Here is an 8,730-nt window from a genome sequence, read left to right as displayed (position 1 = left end):
TTTTCTTCTATTTTGGCAACTTGACACAAAGGATGCGTATTGTAACAAGTTCCATTTAGAAATTTTGTACCGATTATTTCTTCTTCTTCTTCTTCTTTTGGCGTAGGCCTCCCCATTTAGGGGTTGCCAGCGTCAGAGTTGAGGCGAAAAATGTGAACAGTTATAACATAGAACGAAAACTGATTGGCATGCAGTGGGCACGGGTGATGACTTCATGCGACCATGCAAATACAAGATATACTTAATAATACTTAATGAAACAGAAAAAAACCAGAACAAGCAAATATGTACAGCAAAATATTGTTTCTTAGCCTTTAAAGATACACAGAGTACATAAACATAAATAAGTACAATATAAATAAATTAAATGAATCAATGATTTCTAAAACAACATAAGTAACTAAAAGTAAAATTTTCAGGAGACACAAAAACCTGGATAATTTTTGATAATGCAAGTAATTTATAATTATGTAGGTATATTATATTTTATATTTCTGTATAGCTCCTAATAATGTATTTTTATACATCTTTTTATTTTATTTTAGTATAAATAAATGGATAATAAAGTTTTTCACTTAAGTGCTTTTGACATTAAATCTGTTACTTGTGTTGTTTTGATACCCAAGAAACTACTGTAACATAAAATAATAACTCAAATACTCATATTTATTCAACTTTATTAATCTTAAAATCATAACATAATGTTGCTATTGCCTATGCCTACTTTTATAGTTATGCATCATCTCCCACTTCATCTACAGTTTCTACTGTTGTGGTTGGCCACTCCAAAATTTCATCATAGAAGTCTTTAAAGGTATCAGGGACATAGCAAATTAACTTTTTGATATCTTCAATTTTTTATATATTTATCGGTACCAAAAGTTCGAAACCTAATGTTGGTCGAATTTATTGCTAATTTACGCCATTGAAGGTCAAACAAAGGTTAAACGTATTTGTTCAAAAATATAAGTAACTAATGGGTATTTTTTTCGTTTAAATACAGAAAAACGATCACTGACCTTATTCCTCAAAATGTTTTTTGTAACGAGCAAAATTAAAAAAAATGGACAATCCCCATTGTATGCACTTGTGTTGTTCTAACCATTATAGGTTTATGGTTCTAATACACCCACCACTGCCTCATTTTTAGAAAATGCCAAACGGACATCGGTCACAAAAGTTGCCAGACAGTCTCCAGTACTTAAGTTTTTCCGTACCGATTATTTCTAACAACTTTTTATCCTATTCAATGTAGAGCCAAGTTTCTAATACCATGTATGTGACATCGTCGTCTAAAAGTGTTAAGCTGCTAACTCCATTTTTATCAGTTTTAAGTTTTTGGTATCGTTGGAAAGAGAAAAAAAAGCCCTGCAATTTTAGAAAATGATTAATCCATAAGACAAAACAACAAAAAACACGCCCAATCATATCTGATAACTCCACTGTGTCAAATTTTCGCGCGTAAAAGTTGTCAACTCCGCCATTTTGTTCGAACGCGCTTGCTAGGACAAGTTGTCCGCTCTATCTTATTGGAAAAGAAATACAAAACAAGGTATACGTCTGTTTTCGTACTATTTATGAAAGGTAAGTACCATATTAAGTGTTTTTTACACATCAATCAGTTATACAATACGGTTTATGAGAAGTAATAACTTTAATAACCTATTTGTAAATAATTGCTCCATTTGTTTACTGGAGTTAACAGATTTTCCTTTACGATAATGTTTGTAATTGCTTTAAATTATGGAGTTATCATTTCACTTCTGTTGAAAGAAAAGAGTTGTGCTGATTGCAAAATTACTATACAATTTAATTAATATCTAGCAATATCCCGCCAAAACTACCCACAACCTGCAAGCAAATGTGTGTGGTGGTGGTGTTTGCACGATCTTGTCTCTGAGTGTATGCTTAAGCAGTGTGGGAGGAGAGAGGTGCTTTACGCATGCTTATGCGTGCACTCACACATTTGCTTGTAGGTTGTGGGTATTTTTGGCGGGATGTTGCTAGATATTAATTAAATTGTATGCTATGGATTTCCAAAAAGTAACGTCTGATTTTATTAACTATGCAAAATTATTATATCAACTTAAATAAAATTTAGTAAAGGCTTCTCGTCTCATTGAATTTTTACTCTCATTTTCGCCAGATGCCTTAAGTCTACAGAAGACTTAAGCCTAGATAAAACTGCTAAGCTATTAATTTATCCTTTGCGCCAGGTTTGCATGCTAATATAGGTTTACTTTTATTGCAGATGGATAAAGGTAGAGGCAATGTTTTATTTAAGTACTCTAGAGGGAAACGCATAGCCCAAATGTGTATTAATGAAACTCCGCCTGATTTAAGTAACACTTCTTCAAGCATGGCTTATATTGTGAATTCTTATGCTTTTAAAGGTGCTGAAAATAGCTCTGACAGCTTGACCCTCTTAGATCTTGACACTGTCATTCCAAATGATAAAGTGGTTTTAACACCTACCAAATACAATGACGTTCAAGCAATAGGACATGGTCATACCCTAAGTAAAATTAACACTGACGATTGTATTGTCAGTGTCCCATTACATCCACCTCAAAGCTCGTCTAAACCATCTTCTTCAGTTGCAAATACCTATTGTTTCCCAAGTGACGCCGTATCTGCTACTTCTTCTGACTTCCTTTTAATGCCTATTAACCCCGGTGACGAAGTGTTTCAGTTCAATACGAACCGGCATGACGAGGATATTTTACAGATTACTACAGTGGATAATATTCAAACTCTCCATACGTCAAACCTGGAAGAGATGGGTCTCACTGAAGTTGAGAACGTCGATATTGAAATGATCGACACCGACTGTTTACAGGACATCACTAATAACGAGCCTTTGGTGCCATATTCAAGTACAGATTCTGATGGAGAGTTTCCTATAAAAAGTAAAAACAGAAACAAAAAAACTAAGGTTGATCGCAAAACATGGTTTGCGGAAAAAAACAGGAGCCTAAGGGAAAATGGTCAAAAATATTATGGAAGAGTAAAAATTGATTCGAAATGGACTTATGAAAAAGAAAAAGAACCACGAAATATAAAAGAGCGATGCAAATGCAAAGAGTCAAAAAGTCTGAAGTGCAAAGAGATACAAGAAAAAACCAAAAGAGAAATTTTTACAAAGTTTTGGAAGACCTTGATGTGGGGAGAAAAGAAGGTATACGTTAACGAGCATGTGCAAAGTGTTCAAATAAAAAGACCAAGAGGCCGAAAGAATTCCGAAGAGTCAAGAAGAACTCAGTCTTTGGTATATTATTTAACAGGAGATGAAGATGTCAAGTTAAGAGTTTGCTAAACCATGTTTCTTAACACACTTAATATTGGAAGAATGACAGTGCATGGTTGGAAGAATAACATGAAAACTGACAGGAAACCCCAACAACAACGTGTCGCATTGCAGAACGTTAATCCTCATGAAGAGAAGCAAAAAAACCTAACGGCATTCTTTGATGCTCTTCCAGTTATGGTATCACACTATTGCCGTTCATCTACGTCGAGAGTTTATCTATTACCTGAGTGGCAAGTCTCTTTATGATTTTTATGAATCAGACTGGTGTCGTACGCGTAACTCAGAACTATTATCAAGCACAGCGTTCTATAAAATTATGGAAGAAAGAAAAATTTCTTTATTTCGTCCAAAAAAGGACGAATGTGAAAAATGTGCTAAATACAAACAAGGAAATGTCGAAGAAACCGAGTACCGCTTACACATGGAGAGAAAAGATGATGCTAGAAAAGAAAAAGCTAATGACAAAGATTCGGACAATTGTGTTGTCTTTGCTGTCGATACACAGGCAGTTTTACTTTGTCCTGTGTCAAAAGTAAGCGTTTTGTACTATAAGACAAAGTTACAGGTCCACAATTTGTGCTTTAAAAATTTAAAAAACAAGGACGCCTACTCCTATTTGTGGAATGAATGTGAGGGTGGCATGAATGCTGAAGAATTTGCTTCCATTTGGGTGGATTTTTTAGAAAATAAAGTTATACCAAATTTGCCAGCTGGATGTAATAGAATTATATTTTATTCTGATGGCTGTGGGTACCAAAACCGAAATGCAGTGATGTCAAACGCGTTGCTTAATACAGCCGCAAAACATAACCTGTGGATAGAACAAAAATATTTAGAAGTGGGTCACACCCAAATGGAAGTGGATTCTATGCATTCTGCTATCGAAAGACGTCTGAAAAACAAGGTGATTAACGTCCCTGCAGATTACATTGACGTCATCAAAAGTGCTCGAAAAGAGCCATACTATGTCCAATATTTGAGTCACAACTTTTTCAAAAAGTTTGATACTGTCCAATCCTACAAAACTATAAGACCAGGAAGGTCAGTTGGAGATGCAAAAGTAAATGATATTTGTGCACTCCAGTACAGCCCTACCGGTATTATTTCTTACAAATTGAGATTTGCTGAACTGTGGTCAGAGCTGCCACAAAGAAAAACCACTGTCAATCCTAAATACTACCATGAATTGGAAAATCTACACGAAAATCGATTACCCATAAAAGATCGCAAGTTCCAGGACTTACAACAGATCAAATTAGTTCTTCCAAAAGATTACCATGAATTTTATGATAGTCTGCCACATTAGGCTTTGGTTATAATATTATAAGTTAATCAGAAAAAAAAAGATTCTGAATATTATTTCGTTAAATATATTATAAAAATATTGTTTTTAAGTAAAATTTGTTATACTAAGGTAATTTAATTAGACTGTTGTAAAAAATAAAAGATGATAACTCCGTATCTGGGTTGCTCTCCATGGTATTATTGTAAAAATAAATTGTTATAACTCTTTTTTTTTCGATAACTTTATAAAAATACAAGTCAGCATGTTATTTGTAATAAAAATAATAAATACAAATTATTCCCCGCCAACGGTATTTACAGTTTTTCATTTTACTGCCTACTTTTAGAATAGGAATGTTTTATTTGTATCCTGAAAATTTGTACTTTTGGAGTTAGCAGGTTAACACTTTTAGACGACGACATGTCACGTCGGGGTCACCAATGTAGGAGTCTCTTTAGTCCCACACTAAGTGGGTGGCTACACTTGAACGGTCAACGTTTAATGCTCAACGGCGTTGAAAACGGCGTTGATTTTACTTAACCGACTTCAAAAAAAGGAGGTTATCAATTCGACGCGTATGTATGTAATATGCCAGAACTGCCTAATTTTCGTATATCAGCGTCTGAACAAATGTGCCAAAATATTTCAAAAGTGTAGGTATTTATGTATGTAAGTATGTATGTATGTATGTTTTTATGTTTGTGTTCGGATATCTCTGGAACTACCATTGCGATTTTAATAAATCTTTTTTTGTTGTACTAGATATTGTTCAACTTAGGGAATAGTGCAAGTTGCATCAAAATTGGTTCAGTAGTTTTGGAGGTAGGGAGATTTAATTCTAAATTACGTACAATTTTGAAGTCGCTTTTATCTTTTTATAATGTTAATTCATTTCTTCAAAAGGTAATAATTCTATTATTCGTCGTCAAGCATCACGATTCTTGTTACTTTTGAGTTTCAGATCCCACAAACATGGTTCGGTTTGCAAAATCTCAAAATAAAGCAATTACTTTCTCGTTTTTAACTAGAGTGGAGTGAAGACTTCATAACCAAAGTACGTATTTAAATTAAAAAACGTGCGATTTAAATAAAAACAAGTCGAAGCCCGTCGAAGTGTGATCCCGTCGGGCTCTCAACGCAAAGTGACGATACGTAGTGTGGCCGCTTCATCGCATTAATTCTCGCGTTAATCTCTTTGATGTACCGCCACTAGAGCTATTGCCAAACGGCAAACGGCATTGTAAACGCCGTTGAAAATTATCGCGTTAAATTGTGGCTACACCTACGGCTAACGTCCAACAACGCGATAATTAACGGCGTTTGACGTTAGTGTGGCCCGAACATAACAAGTCCCCGGGTTGCACTAGTAAAACCAATAGGTGATATTAAACTTGGCCTTTATTATCCTAAAACTAACACCCGCTCATTCAGACAAGGCCTCACGCAGTGACTGCCCGTCGTCTCTGGTTGCATACATCGCCTCCCAGACACAAAACTGCTGACACTCGCACATTCACACATACATGATCCCTACACTATTCCCCTGTTCTCTTTCTCTTTTTTATGAAATTAGGGGGCAAACAAGCAGCGGGTCACCTCACCTGACGGAAAGCAACTTCCATCGCCTATGGACATTGTAACATCAGAATAGTTGCAAGTGCATTTCCGGCCTTTTTATGAAGGTGTGACGGCACCCACAATTCGCCTAATATTCCTGCATCGCGCTATCGAAGTTTTCTGAGCGCGATATACGACAGCTGAAATGTATCACGTGGGCTTCGGCCTGACCGGGCATATCTGTCTGTCTGTCGGACTTCTGAAAATTTCACAGATTTACATAACCTGTGATGTTGCCGCTATAACAACAAATACTAAAAATGAAATATAATATTTAAGGGGGGTTATATAATAATAAAAATTAATATTTAAGGGGGGTTCCCACACAATAAACGGTATTTTTTGGCCATTTTTGCTCGTAATCAATTATGACAACAGCTAGGCACTTGAAGTTTTCATAAAGGTATGTTATATGTCTTCTTTAATAATTTATAATAATATTTAAATAAAATAAAAATGTATGGAGGGACTCCCATACAAAAAGTCAAAAACACAATTTTTGGCCTGTTTTTCGACTATAACGTTAAGGAACCCTTCGTGCGTGAGTCTGACTCGCACTTGGCCGATTATATTTTAATTTAGCAACTCACAAAAAACAAAACAAATTGACAGATTAACATAATTATTTTGTCATTTGTCAGTTCTATTTAAGGAGATTTTTAGGCATCTGTCAAGAGTCAAGACCACGTCAAGACAATGAAGACAATGACCAATGACGACAATATGTCAAATTGAAGAAGCAACAGTGAAATACTATCAAAACATGAGAAATGGCTTCGGCCTGATGAAAACTCTATTTTAGATGGTTAATATAAAAGAATTGGCTTCGGCCTTCACTATCATTCATTAAATAGCAATGATGAATTATTATTTTTAACAAAAAATTAAAACCGACTTCCAGGGTAAAAACAATAATAAGTAATTTATAATCTTCATCAAATCTTCATTATTTTGAAGACGCGACGGTACCAGCTAAGAATGCTGAGTTCTATGACAAAATATTTTTAATATTTAAGACTTTTATTTTTATTAAATTTAGTACCGACTTCAAAATAATGAAGATTGTGTACATAGAAATAGTTGAGGTTTAGGAGAGTTATGCATAAGGCACATTAAAGAGTAAGAATTATTTAACACTTTTTTGTTCATTAAGTATAAAATATTATTATTGTTTTTACCCTGGAAGTCGGTTTTAATTTTTTGTTAAAAATAATAACTTCACTCTTTTTAGTCATATTTAATAAGCTGCTTTTTTGTACAGACTAATGTGTTATGCTTAGTGACTGGATCCGACAGCTCACTCTTAATCAAGCAATGATAAAATAATGTTCATACGCCTGTCTTTAAAGGCTCTATATTACTGTTCAGTGAATTTATTTATATCATTACACTCATGGAAACTCATCAGCTCAACATAATATAATATTATGCTCAAATATAACTATGATCGTCCTTATAAATTTTAAGGAGAATAACATACCTCATAGATCTTATGATCAAATTGCTAACTTGGTAACCTAAACACCAAGCTCGAATCATTTACATTGAAATAACATTATAATTTTGTAAATCGTTCGACAAATTCGGGTTTTGTTCTTGAAGACGATTAAAAGTACCAATAATAAGGGTTATTATAATTAGATAATTCATGGTGTGGTGACTGGTGGTAGTGATAATGATGATGATGAATGTAACTTACATAGTAGCATATGCTTTCAGTTCTTAAACCAACTCCGAAACCCCCAAACTTGTATTTATAAGGAATCCGGAGTTCTCTTAGCGCCTTCGTAACCATGGTATATCTTATTGCAAAATCTTGCTTTTTGGTAGCATATGCTTAGGATACTTCTTAAAAAATTGAAATCACTATATGTTTCCATATAAATTTTGAGGAGTTCCCTCGATTACTCATGGATGTATGGTGGAATGGTGGTGATGATGATGATGATGATTAATGAAATTTGCATAGTAGTATATGCTTTCAGTTCTTAAGACAACGCCGAAACCCCCAAACATGTATCTATAAGGAGTAATGAGTTCTGTTCGCCACCTTCGAACCATGGTATATTCTGGTACAAAATCTTACTTTTTGGTAACATATGCCTGGAATACTTCATATGAAACCAAAAAAATTTCATGTTTCTATTTGAATTTTGAGGAGTTCCCTCGATTACCTACTCATGGATCCCATCATCGGGTCACCACTTTTCTGAACATTTATACCAAATTGAAGTAATACCCTATACAACAACACAAAAATTTTGAAAATCGGTTCACAAACGGCGGAGTAATCGTTGAACATACATAAAAAAAACATATCCACAGCCGAACGTATTACCTCCTCGTTTTTGGAAGTCGGTTAAAAACTCAAAGCAGATATGTGACTACCGCGCGCGTTGTGAAGATTCAAATAAGTTGTTGTTTATCTGCTGCAGCATCGAGCGCAGTCACGAACGTGCCGCGTCTTGTCTTACCTAAATAAATTGAAAATGACGTCGTGTTTGTTTCGAAAATGTAC

The sequence above is a fragment of the Aricia agestis genome, chromosome 2 (genome assembly GCF_905147365.1).
Source record: "Aricia agestis chromosome 2, ilAriAges1.1, whole genome shotgun sequence".
In the NCBI taxonomy this organism is placed as follows: Eukaryota; Metazoa; Arthropoda; class Insecta; order Lepidoptera; family Lycaenidae; genus Aricia; species Aricia agestis.
Note: the sequence above shows the minus strand (reverse complement) of the source record.